At 44.6% G+C, this 14211-nt stretch overlaps 1 pseudogene; it reads right to left on the bottom strand.

Moving 5' to 3' along the window:
• Positions 1 to 1443: 1443 nt before the first annotated feature.
• LOC127918862 (ER membrane protein complex subunit 1-like) lies at positions 1444 to 14164 on the bottom strand (annotated as a pseudogene).
• Positions 14165 to 14211: the final 47 nt, after the last annotated feature.

Genomic DNA, 14211 nt, shown 5'->3' with positions numbered 1-14211 from the left:
AGGCTGGACCGCAACAAGTTTCCTCAGGTTTATCAGGACGACAGTGGATTCTCTCTACAGGGACACGACATACACGAGGTCGACACTGAAGCCCACATACTGATCTACAAAAAAAATTACAGACTACAAGAACTACACCAAAGACTACAAGAACTACACCAAAGACTACAAGAACTACACCAAAGACTACAAGAACTACACCAAAGACTACAAGAACTACACCAAAGACTACAAGAACTACACCAAAGACTACAAGAACTACACCAAAGACTACAAAGAACACACCAAAGACTACAAGAACACACCAAAGACTACAAGGAACACACCAAAGACTACAAGAACACAACAAAGACTACAAGAACACAACAAAGACTACAAGAACTACACCAAAGACTACAAGAACTACACCAAAGACTACAAGAACTACCAAAGACTACAAGAACACAACAAAGACTACAAGAACACACCAAACACTACAAGAACTACAACAAAGACTACAAGAACACACCAAACACTACAAGAACTACAACAAAGACTACAAGAACACACCAAAGACTACAAGAACTACAGGAAAGACTACAAGAACACACCAAAGACTACAAGAACACACCAAAGACTACAAGAACACAACAAGAACACACCAAAGACTACAAGAACACACCAAAGACTACAAGAACACACCAAAGACTACAAGAACACACCAAAGACTACAAGAACACACCAAAGACTACAAGAACACACCAAAGACTACAAGAACACACCAAAGACTACAAGAACACACCAAAGACTACAAGAACACACCAAAGACTACAAGAACACACCAAAGACTACAAGGACACACCAAAGACTACAAGGACACACCAAAGACTACAAGAACACACCAAAGACTACAAGAACACACCAAAGACTACAAGAACACACCAAAGACTACAAGGACACACCAAAGACTACAAGGAACACACCAAACAACAAAGCAGAAACTTTAAAATCAGATCCCTTCGCTACTGATCGTCAACATAAGCAAACAGAAAGGACAGAAAGCCCAGAGCTTTACCTTGAATGGCTGGATCCAAGCGCAGCAATGAGAAAACCAAAGAGACAGAGCAAGACTTAAACCAATCGGGATAGCAATACATAAGAGGACAGTTAACTGAGACAGGGTCAAATACGTTGCCGGCGGCACAAAAACAGGCAATCACAAATACTTCTACAAAGCCAAAAAGAAACAAAAACACAAAAATATATATATTTTATAAATAATAAAATTAAAAAATTAACAAAAAAAGACTGTTAAAAACTTCAATACATATATTTTAAAAAAGGGAATGACTAAGCATAATAACATTAGAGAAACACTTTTTTTTCCTGTCATCCTTAATAATTATATTTTATGCACGTTGTCTTTTCTACATTGTGTATTTTAAAATGATAACATGAATAACGTTAGCTGGGCTCTGATCTCTGACGTTCTTTACCAGCTTTCTTGCCAAACTCCCCCTCCAGCTCGGCCTGGGTCCCAGTGAGTGGCAGGTCCACCATCTCCATGGTAACAACATCTGCTAGGGCCTCCTCTCTGGTCCATACGACACGTCCTGGAATCACAGGGGTTGGTTAGAAGCCTCGTCTAGGGTGTGTGTGTGTGTGTGTGTGATGTTCTTATTAGGATCCCGTTAGCCAATGGTGAAAGCTAGTCTTCCTGGGGCCTGACACATAACAAAAGAGACATTACATAATTTACAATTTATTATTTATTTGTAAAAAAAAAAAAATTAAATTAAGCAAATTTCCTGCAAGTCTACACATTTCTCGATGGAGCCGAGAATCCATTTCGCCATGAACAATGCTGTGTTCTTTCGCACAAACATAATAACAAAATTAATACCAATAAATGCTTTGTTTTTGAATTTTCAATTCTCCCCGACCGTCTAACTTATGTTAGATTTTAAAAAACATTCGAATGAGAACAATCTAGACCATTATCTTTTTCTACATATTTTATATATATGATTTTTCGTTTAAGTTTACACCGAGAGCGCTTTTCCATCCCAATTTTTTTATTTTTTTACCCCAAAAATACAAAGATTACAAATGGCAGACAAATCCTAATGTGTGTGATGTCTCACCCTTCTGGTTTTACAAGGATACTAAAACAAGGAAAATTCAGACAAGTGGGGATATTTCTCAGTCCCCACAAGGAAGAAAAAGCTATTTTAGGCTGAGGGGGCTTAGTTTACAATCAGGGTTAGGAGTTGGGTTCAGAGTTAAGGTTAGGGAAAATAGCATTTTGAATGGGAATCGATGGTTTGGGCCTCACAAGGATAGTAAAACCAACGCGCGTTGTGTGTGTGTGTGTGTGTGTGTGTGTGTGTAAACATACCTGGCTGCTGTATGAAGGTGAGAGCATGGTCCTGTGTCTGCACTAGGACCCTGTAGCCCACAGAGTCGTCCTTCTTCAGGAAGGCATGGACGTACAGCTGGGGAGGGGAGACGTCACAGGGTGAGACATCACACACCACAGGGTGAGACACTACACACTACAGGGTGAGACACCACAGGGTGAGACATCACACACCACAGGGTGAGACACTACAGGGTGAGACATCACACACCACAGGGTGAGACATCACAGGGTGAGACATCACACACCACAGGGTGAGACATCACAGGGTGAGACATCACAGGGTGAGACAACACACACCACAGGGTGAGACACCACAGGGTGAGACACCACAGGGTGAGACACCACAGGGTGAGACACCACAGGGGAGACACTACAGGGTGAGACACCACAGGGGGAGACACCACAGGGGGAGACACCACAGGGTGAGACACCACAGGGTGAGACACCACAGGGTGAGACACCACAGGGTGAGACACCACAGGGTGAGACACCACAGGGGGAGACACCACAGGGTGAGGCACCACAGGGTGAGACACCACAGGGTGAGACACCACAGGGTGAGACACCACAGGGTGAGACACCACAGGGTGAGACACCACAGGGTGAGACACTACAGGGTGAGACACTACACACTTCAGGGTGAGACACTACAGGGTGAGACACTACAGGGTGAGACACTACACACTACAGGGTGAGACACTACAGGGTGAGACACCACACACCACAGGGTGAGACACTACAGGGTGAGACACTACAGGGTGAGACATCACAGGGTGAGACACCCGTAAAGCACTTCGACAATTTTTAAATACATTTATAAATAAAATGTGATTTGAGTGCCGTCCTGCACCCCAACATCGGCAGATTCCAACCGGGTTTCCTTTAGACTTTTCTGGAAGCGAGGGGGTTGGATGTGTCAAAACCCCCATATTCTCCGACATACAGACATCACTCACCGCGTGTGGTTTCCCATCGTTAGGCTCCAGGGGAAAGAGGACGGTGGTATCCAACAGCCTGCGACCAGAGTCAACGCTGAACAGATTGATGGCGCAAGCCTGCAGTGGGAACGACAAGGGAGATAACCAACCACCGCGGTATAATTATTATATTATTATTATAATTACATTTCATTCATATTAAAATTAAAACTGCCAAAATTATACGGATCACACGCGTGACGCAACACTTAAGATGTTTAGGCGACACCGTGACGACACCGTGGCGACACCATGGCGACACCATGGCGACACCATATGGCGACACCATGGCGACACCATGGCGACACCATGGCGACACCATGACGACACCATGACGACTCACCGTTTCGTTTTTGGGAGTCATGACAGCAGCAACAGTCTTCTTCCCCGTGGTGGCAAATGAGACTAAGAACGCCTGTAAAAACAACAACAACAACAACAACGTGTTTATTATCTCCACTTAGAACTCGTTGACCTTCCAACTAACACCATTTGAGGTCATATATTGTCCAGGTTGGTAAATGGTAAATAGTCACATAATACACGGTGTGCTACATAGCAGATGGACTACGCGTCTCTCTGGATAGTACCGGGAGAAATATATAGCAGTAGAGACGCGTAGTACCGGAGGAGAAATATATAGCAGTAGAGCCGCGTAGTACCGGGGGAGAAATATATAGCAGTAGAGACGCGTAGTACCAGGGGAGAAATATATAGCAGTAGAGACGCGTAGTACCGGGAGAAATATATAGCAGTAGAGACGCGTAGTACCGGGGGGAGAAATATATAGCAGTAGAGACGCGTAGTACCGGGAGAAATATATAGCAGTAGAGACGCGTGGTACCGGGAGAAATATATAGCAGTAGAGCCCGTAGTACCGGGAGAAATATAGCAGTAGAGACGCGTAGACCGGGAGAAATATATAGCAGTAGAGCCCCGTAGTACCGGGAGAAATATATAGCAGTAGAGACGCGTAGTACCGGGGAGAAATATATAGCAGTAGAGCCCTGTAGTACCGGGGAGAAATATATAGCAGTAGAGACACGTGGTACCGGGGAGAAATATATAGCAGTAGAGACGCGTAGTACCGGGGAGAAATATATAGCAGTAGAGCCCCGTAGTACCGGGGAGAAATATATAGCAGTAGAGACGCGTAGTACCGGGGAGAAATATATAGCAGTAGAGCCCCGTAGTACCGGGGGAGAAATATATAGCAGTAGAGACGCGTAGTACCGGGGAGAAATATATAGCAGTAGAGCCGTAGTACCGGGAGAAATATATAGCAGTAGAGCCCGTAGTACCGGGGAGAAATATAGCAGTAGAGCCCCCGTAGTACCGGGGAGAAATATAGCAGTAGAGACGCGTAGTACCGGGGAGAAATATATAGCAGTAGAGCCGCGTAGTACCGGGGAGAAATATATAGCAGTAGAGCCGCGTAGTACCGGGGAGAAATATATAGCAGTAGAGCCGCGTAGTACCGGGGAGAAATATATAGCAGTAGAGCCGCGTAGTACCGGGGAGAAATATATAGCAGTAGAGCCGCGTAGTACCGGGGAGAAATATATAGCAGTAGAGCCGCGTAGTACCGGGGAGAAATATATAGCAGTAGAGACGCGTAGTACCGGGGAGAAATATATAGCAGTAGAGCCCCGTAGTACCGGGGAGAAATATATAGCAGTAGAGCCGCGTAGTACCGGGGAGAAATATATAGCAGTAGAGACGCGTAGTACCGGGGAGAAATATATAACAGTAGAGCCCCGTAGTACCGGGGAGAAATATATAGCAGTAGAGACGCGTAGTACCGGGGAGAAATATATAGCAGTAGAGACGCGTAGTACCGGGGAGAAATATATAGCAGTAGAGACGCGTAGTACCGGGGAGAAATATATAGCAGTAGAGACGCGTAGTACCGGGGAGAAATATATAACAGTAGAGCCCCGTAGTACCGGGGAGAAATATATAGCAGTAGAGACGCGTAGTACCGGGGAGAAATATATAGCAGTAGAGACGCGTAGTACCGGGGAGAAATATATAGCAGTAGAGACGCGTAGTACCGGGGAGAAATATATAGCAGTAGAGACGCGTAGTACCGGGGAGAAATATATAGCAGTAGAGCCCCGTAGTACCGGGGAGAAATATATAGCAGTAGAGACGCGTAGTACCGGGGAGAAATATATAGCAGTAGAGCCCCGTAGTACCGGGGAGAAATATATAGCAGTAGAGCCGCGTAGTACCGGGAGAAATATATAGCAGTAGAGCCCCGTAGTACCGGGAGAAATATATAACAGTAGAGCCCCGTAGTACCGGGAGAAATATATAGCAGTAGAGACGCGTGAGTATCGGGAGAAATATATAGCAGTAGAGCCCCGTAGTACCGGGGAGAAATATATAGCAGTAGAGACGCGTAGTACCGGGAGAAATATATAGCAGTAGAGACGCAGAAAATCGGGAGAAATATAGCAGTAGAGACGCGTAGTACCAGGGAGAAATATATAGCAGTAGAGCCCCGTAGTACCGGGGAGAAATATATAGCAGTAGAGACGCGTGGTACCGGGAGAAATATATAGCAGTAGAGACGCGTAGTACCAGGAGAAATATAGCAGTAGAGCCCGTAGTACCGGGGAGAAATATATAGCAGTAGAGCCCCGTAGTACCGGGGAGAAATATATAGCAGTAATCAAACTCACAGACGTGGTCTACTGTATATAGGTAGATACTGTATATAGGTAGATACTGTATATAGGTAGACACTGTATACAGGTAGACATGGCTTACTGTATATAGGTAGACACGGCTTACTGTATATAGGTAGACACGGCTTACTGTATAGGTAGACACGGCTTACTGTATTTAGGTAGACACGGTTTACTGTATTTAGGTAGACACGGTTTACTGTATTTAGGTAGATATGGTTTACTGTATACAGGTAGATATGGTTTACTGTATACAGGTAGATATGGTTTACTGTATACAGGTAGATATGGTTGACTGTATTTAGGTAGACATGGTTTACTGTATATAGGTAGCTACTGTATATAGGTAGATCTGGTTTACTGTATTTAGGTAGATATGGTTTACTGTATACAGGTAGATATAGTTTACTGTATACAGGTAGACATGGTTTACTGTATATAGGTAGATACTGTATATAGGTAGATACTGTATATAGGTAGATATGGTTTACTGTATCTAGGTAGATATGGTTTACTGTATACAGGTAGACATGGTTTACTGTATACAGGTAGACATGGTTTACTGTATATAGGTAGATACTGTATATAGGTAGATACTGTATATAGGTAGATACTGTATATAGGTAGATATGGTTTACTGTATATAGGTAGATATGGTTTACTGTATATAGGTAGATATGGTTTACTGTATATAGGTAGATATGGTTTACTGTATATAGGTAGATATGGTTTACTGTATATAGGTAGATATGGTTTACTGTATATAGGTAGATATGGTTTACTGTATATAGGTAGATATGGTTTACTGTATATAGGTAGATATGGTTTACTGTATATAGGTAGATATGGTTTACTGTATGGTATAACAAAAGTCAGTGACATTAATGATTGCCTGTCTGGGATTAATTACGTTTATTGAATTCAACTATATTGAATAAACAAAAATGAATGAATGAATGAATGAATGAATGTGTACCGGCTGGAAGTCTCTGAGTGGGGCGATGGTGTATCCATCAGCATTGAGCTGCAGCAGGACGTGGTGGTCTGGTCCGAGCTGGAGAAAGAACTCTGAGAGGGGGGAGCGGGCCGGGTGGGGCTGGCTGGACACCAGGACGGGCTGGAAGCCTGGGGACACCTCCAGATCCAGAGACTGGGGGAGAGAGTAGGAAAGGAAGCAACAGAAAGACATTGGTCATTCGTTTCCACTCATCAAACAATAGCATCAATGGGATAATTAATCCACAAGGTATTCACAGGATTGAAAAGGAAAAAAAAATCCACTCGAAAACAATGGAAATTAGCGTCTACTCGCTCGCTGAACCAGTCTCAAAATCAACCCATATGAAACTAAAAGGCAGGGATGCCAACAACGCCAGTTCACACTCCATGCTGAATACACATGCTAGCTAGTGCAGTGAAGTTCTCGCTCATTCCCAAATTAGTTTTCATTCTGTTCTGCTGTGATTGGTGCGCTGAGTTATACAGCTGACTCCTCTCTGTCATCACATTGGCCAAAATGTTCCAGAGTAGCGAGACACAGAGCCAGTTGTCAGAAATCAGCATTTATCTGACTGACAACAGTCCCACAACTTTGGTTCCGTACAACTTCATCAACAAGCTGGCAAACTAGCTAGCGTATGACCGTTCAAAGTAGCTAGAGTATGACCGTTCAAACTAGCTAGAGTATGACCGTTCAAACTAGCTAGAGTATGACCGTTCAAACTAGCTAGAGTATGACCGTTCAAACTAGCTAGAGTATGACCGTTCAAACTAGCTAGAGTATGACCGTTCAAACTAGCTAGAGTATGACCGTTCAAACTAGCCAGAGTATGACCGTTCAAACTAGCTAGAGTATGGCCGTTCAAACTAGCTAGAGTATGGCCGTTCAAACTAGCTAGAGTATGGCCGTTCAAACTAGCTAGCGTATGGCCGTTCAAACTAGCTAGCGTATGGGCCGTTCAAACTAGCTAGCGTATGGCCGTTCAAACTAGCTAGCGTATGGCCGTTCAAACTAGCTAGCGTATGGCCGTTCAAACTAGCTAGAGTATGGCCGTTCAAACTAGCTAGCGTATGGCGTTCAAACTAGCTAGCGTATGGCCGTTCAAACTAGCTAGCGTATGGCCGTTCAAACTAGCTAGAGTATGACCGTTCAAACTAGCTAGAGTATGACCGTTCAAACTAGCTAGAGTATGACCGTTCAAACTAGCCAGAGTATGACCGTTCAAACTAGCTAGCGTATGGCCGTTCAAACTAGCTAGCTTATGGCCGTTCAAACTAGCTAGAGTATGACCGTTCAAACTAACTAGAGTATGGCCGTTCAAACTAACTAGAGTATGGCCGCTCAAACTAGCTAGCGTATGACCGTTCAAACTAGCTTGCTTATGACCGTTCAAACTAGCTTGCTTATGACCGTTCAAACTAGCTTGCTGACCGTTCAAACTAGCTTGCTTATGACCGTTCAAACTAGCTTGCTTATGACCGTTCAAACTAGCTAGCTTATGACCGTTCAAACTAGCTTGCTTATGACCGTTCAAACTAGCTAGCGTATAACCGTTCAAAACTAGCTAGCGTATGACCGTTCAAACTAGCTAGCGTATGGCCGTTCAAACTAGCTAGCGTATGGCCGTTCAAACTAGCTAGCGTATGGCCGTTCAAACTAGCTAGCGTATGGCCGTTCAAACTAGCTAGAGTATGACCGTTCAAACTAGCTAGAGTATGACCGTTCAAACTAGCTAGAGTATGACCGTTCAAACTAGCTAGAGTATGACCGTTCAAACTAGCTAGCGTATGGCCGTTCAAACTAGCTAGCTTATGGCCGTTCAAACTAGCTAGAGTATGACCGTTCAAACTAACTAGAGTATGACCGTTCAAACTAACTACAGAGTATGGCCGTTCAAACTAACTAGAGTATGGCCGTTCAAACTAACTAGAGTATGGCCGTTCAAACTAACTAGAGTATGGCCGTTCAAACTAACTAGAGTATGGCCGTTCAAACTAGCTAGCGTATGACCGTTCAAACTAGCTTGCTTATGACCGCTCAAACTAGCTAGCTTATGACCGTTCAAACTAGCTTGCTTATGACCGTTCAAACTAGCTAGCGTATAACCGTTCAAACTAGCTAGCGTATGACCGTTCAAACTAGCTAGCGTATGGTCGTTCAAACTAGCTAGCGTATGGCCGTTCAAACTAGCTAGCGATGGCCGTTCAAACTAGCTAGCGTATGGCCGTTCAAACTAGCTAGCGTATGGCCGTTCAAACTAGCTAGCGTATGGCCGTTCAAACTAGCTAGAGTATGACCGTTCAAACTAGCTAGAGTATGACCGTTCAAACTAGCTAGAGTATGACCGTTCAAACTAGCTAGCGTATGGCCGTTCAAACTAGCTAGCTTATGGTCGTTCAAACTAGCTAGAGTATGACCGTTCAAAACTAACTAGAGTATGACCGCTCAAACTAACTAGAGTATGGCCGTTCAAACTAGCTAGCGTATGACCGTTCAAACTAGCTTGCTTATGACCGTTCAAACTAGCTTGCTTATGACCGTCTCAAACTAGCTTGCTTATGACCGTTCAAACTAGCTTGCTTATGACCGTTCAAACTAGCTAGCTTATGACCGTTCAAACTAGCTTGCTTATGACCGTTCAAACTAGCTTGCTTATGACCGTTCAAACTAGCTAGCGTATGACCGTTCAAACTAGCTAGCGTATGGCCGTTCAAACTAGCTAGCGTATGGCCGTTCAAACTAGCTAGCGTATGGCCGTTCAAACTAGCTAGCGTATGGCCGTTCAAACTAGCTAGCGTATGGTCGTTCAAACTAGCTAGCGTATGGCGTTCAAACTAGCTGGAGTATGACCGTTCAAACTAGCTAGAGCATGACCGTTCAAACTAGCTAGAGTATGACCGTTCAAACTAGCTAGCGTATGGCCGTTCAAACTAGCTAGCTTATGGCCGTTCAAACTAACTAGAGTATGGCCGTTCAAACTAACTAGAGTATGGCCGTTCAAACTAACTAGAGTATGGCCGTTCAAACTAGCTAGCGTATGACCGTTCAAACTAGCTTGCTTATGACCGTTCAAAACTAGCTTGCTTATGACCGTTCAAACTAGCTTGCTTATGACCGTTCAAACTAGCTTGCTTATGACCGTTCAAACTAGCTAGCTTATGACCGTTCAAACTAGCTTGCTTATGACCGTTCAAACTAGCTAGCGTATAACCGTTCAAACTAGCTAGCGTATGACCGTTCAAACTAGCTAGCGTATGGCCGTTCAAACTAGCTAGCGTATGGCCGGCTCAAACTAGCTAGCACTAGGCTGCTAGCTGGAGCATGCGTTGCCGTAGTAGCCAGTGCGTCAAAGCTACCGAGAACAGAGTGATTTTCAGAACTAGGAATTTGTTTTAGGCAAGATGAGCAAACAACTTTTTTTTTTTTTTACAAATCGGTAGAGGCATGAATGTTGCCATTTGAGCGCGAGACGGTGTAGTCCACTGTTGAACTTGACTGCTGCCGAATGTATCAAGACGTTGGGACTTTCAAGATGCAAAGTGTCACTTGCCTCTTCATCAGGAAGTGTTTTTGCATCATAGGAGTCATCATGAGGTGTCAACTGACACGTTGTATCTTGAAAGTCCAACATCTTGAAAACTTGACACGCAAAAACATTTTTGGGAATGTTTTAACAAGTGGACTATTGAAAAAATATATATAATAATGAAAAATAACCTTTTTTTGAGTGGATTCCCTTTAAGAATCACAGAAGTTAAAGCAAAAACAGATGCCATGACTGAACCTTAAGATCGGCAGGCAAACCTTTGGCTCGAGACACATTGGGATTTTGACATTTAAAGGAGGGCTGCTCAGATGTTTTATTTTGAAGGCCGATTTGTTTGTCAAAAATCGACTTGCAGGCTAGAAAAGGGACGGACATTTGAAAATATACAGGTCCATTATCTCACGGTCCATTATCATCGGATCATCTATCTCGCTCGCGGTCCATTATCATCCATCTCGCCATGGGTCCATTATGTATATATAATCATCTCTCTCGCCGCGTCCATTATGTATATATAATCATCTTCTCGTCCATTATCGCGGATCATCTATCGATCTCTCTCGCCGAGGTCCATTATCGCCGGATCATCTATCGATCTCTCTCGCGTCCATATCGTCGGATCATCTATCGATCTCTCGCTCGCGGTCCATTATCACGGCTCATCTATCGATCTCTCGCTGCGGTCCATTATCGTCGGCTCATCTATCGATCTCTCGCTCGCGGTCCATTATCGTCGGCTCATCTATCGATCTCTCGCTCGCGTCCATTATCGCCGGCTCATCTATCGATCTCGCCATGTCCCATTATCGCCGGCTCATCTATCGATCTCTCGCCAGCGTCCATTATCGTCGCTCATCTATCGATCTCGCCGCGTCCATTATCGTCGGCTCATCTATCGATCTCTCGCCTCGCATGTCCATTATCGTCGGTCATCTATCGATCTCTCGCTGCGCCCATTATCGTCGGCTCATCTATCGATCTCGCTCGCGGCCCACATCGCGGCCTATCTATCGATCTCTCGCTCGCGTCCATTATCGCTCGGCTCATCTATCGATCTCGCTCGCGGTCCATTATCGCCGGATCATCTATCGATCTCTCTCGCTCGCGGTCCATTATCGTCGGATCATCTATCGATCTCTCTCGCCGAGGTCCATTATCGTCGGATCATCTATCGATCTCTCGCCCTCGAGTCCATTATCGTCAGATCATCTATCGATCTCGCCATGTGTCCATTATCGTCGGATCATCTATCGATCTCTCGCTCGAGGTCCATTAGCATCGGATCATCTATCGATCTCTCTCATGTCCATTATCGTCGGATCATCTATCGATCTCTCTCGCCGGGTCCATTATCGTCGGATCATCTATCGATCTCTCTCGCTCGCGGTCCACATCGTCGGATCATCTATCTATCTCTCGCTCGCGGTCATTATCATCGGATCATCTATCTATAGGTCGATGGATAGATCTGAAATCCAATCCGATCCTATTTCACCTTTGATTCCCATCCTTGTTATTGAATACCGACTGTTATTCAAACTCATTACAAATTATTTTACTCTTATTCCATAAGATCAGTTGCAAACACATCTGTTTGCCATCAAGCACTGGCTCACTGAACGATACGGTTGTGGTGGTGGGAGACAGGTACAGTACCTGTAGTAGGATCTGGCTGAACTCTGGAGTCTCCTCAGCCTGTATCGGGAGGGGTGTAGAGGGCGAGAGTGGCGGAATCCACACACATCAGCACCCCTGACCAATCACCACACAGCTGGACTCAACACTGAGAGCCACGGGCTTCGACTGATCTCTGAGGACAACGACAGACAGGAATCACTAGAGACAGGACATGTGTGTATAGGCTTACGGTGGACCAACAGACACAGTGTAGATGCTGACGGGAGGAGGAACCCTTGGGCTGGTTTCCCAGACACAGTGTAGATGTTGACGGAGGAGTAACCCTTTGGGTTGGTTTCCCAGACAGTGTAGATGCTGACGGAGGAGTAAACCCTTTGGGCTGGTTTCCCAGACACAGTGTAGATGCTGACGGAGGAGTAAACCCTTTGCTGGTTTCCAGACACAGTGTAGATGCTGACGGAGGAGTAAACCTTTGGGCTGGTTTCCAGACACAGATTCCATTTCCTCCTTGACTGGAAAAAGCATGCCATTTTATTTATTTATTTTTAAATCTGACTAGGTTGGCTCTGGAAGAGAGGCCCTTCCTGATACCTTCATGAATTTTAAAATGGTTGCCAATGAAGTAGTGACCTGCTTGATGATCTCTCCGTCCTTCTCTAGGCTGTAGGCTATGATAGTGGGAGGTGAGAGCTAGGAACCACCCCCCAACACATAGACCCTCCTCCTCTTCTCCCCAGAGTACACTGCCTGGTACTGGACTGCATCACTGTGGGATACAGAAAATTTAGTAGATCAGTTTTACAACAGTCCTGAAATTAAATGCAAATTACCTACGTGTTGTAGACTGGGTTCAAATACTATTTGAAATATTTTAGATACTTTGAGTGTTTGATTGAGCCTTATGGATTGCTGTGATGGGCAGTGCTTGCACTTTGGCTACATTTGATTGGCTCCATTGCGTCAGGTAAGCGTCACCAAGTGCAGCTAAATCATTTGAAATAAAAACAAATACCATTTGAACCCATGTCTGGCCCCAGACAGCACCAGTGTCCTACCTGTCAGGCAGGTTCTCCACCCATTTCTGGTGTCCATTGGATAAGTAGTGGAGAGAGATGGCAGATTTCTTTAGCACAGACACAAGCTTTACGGTGTCCTGTATGGCCACAAAACACGCAGCCTGGAAGCTGAAATAGAGAGAGACATTATGAGCAGTTCGAAATCTCAAAAAATCAATGATGTCCATTTCTATTGAGAGAGTGTCTCTCAGATATAAAAATAGCAGATAATGAGAAACAGGTAAATCTGCACTTGAAGATACAGAAACACACACACACCTGCCAGTATCCAGCACGGCCTCCCAGTTCAGCCCGCCAATGTTTGTGTCCCAGGAGCAGAGCAAGCGACCATCTCCAACCACCATCAGAGCATCTAGAGAAGGCGTAAAGAACAGTCAAATATCCGCTGTGAAAGATGAAGGCAGGATCTTAAAATGAACATAGGCCTAGATAAAGCCAATGCTTTGACTCTGTACAACACGGTTATGTTGGCTAGGCCAAGAAACTAGGCAGGTTTACAACAAACGTTTAAAAGGCTGTAGTCACCTTGTCCATGCAGCAGAAGTATGTCTATGGTTCCCTCTGGTCCAGTCTTGTCCACGTGTCTCCAAACTGTAAAGTCAGAATGAAAAATATTTAACTCTATGCAACTCAACAACAAAAAAATCAGAGTCAAGAGAAAAGCTATAAACCCATTCGTATTGTAATGTGAATTACAGATACTCACGGAGATCTCCAGTCCTGGAGTTGAAAGAGGCAAAGATATTCTTGTCGGTGGCGACGAACAGCTTTTAGACGACTGTGTATTCGACTCAAAGTGGGCAAAGAGTGTCTTCCCACATACTGCTGTCTCCTGGAGACACAAAAAGGAGCAATATGAGTAACTGAACGAAGTACAAT

This window comes from Oncorhynchus keta, unplaced genomic scaffold (genome assembly GCF_023373465.1).
Source record: "Oncorhynchus keta strain PuntledgeMale-10-30-2019 unplaced genomic scaffold, Oket_V2 Un_contig_15120_pilon_pilon, whole genome shotgun sequence".
In the NCBI taxonomy this organism is placed as follows: domain Eukaryota; kingdom Metazoa; phylum Chordata; class Actinopteri; order Salmoniformes; family Salmonidae; genus Oncorhynchus; species Oncorhynchus keta.
Note: the sequence above shows the minus strand (reverse complement) of the source record. Positions and strands in the feature narration are given on the sequence as shown.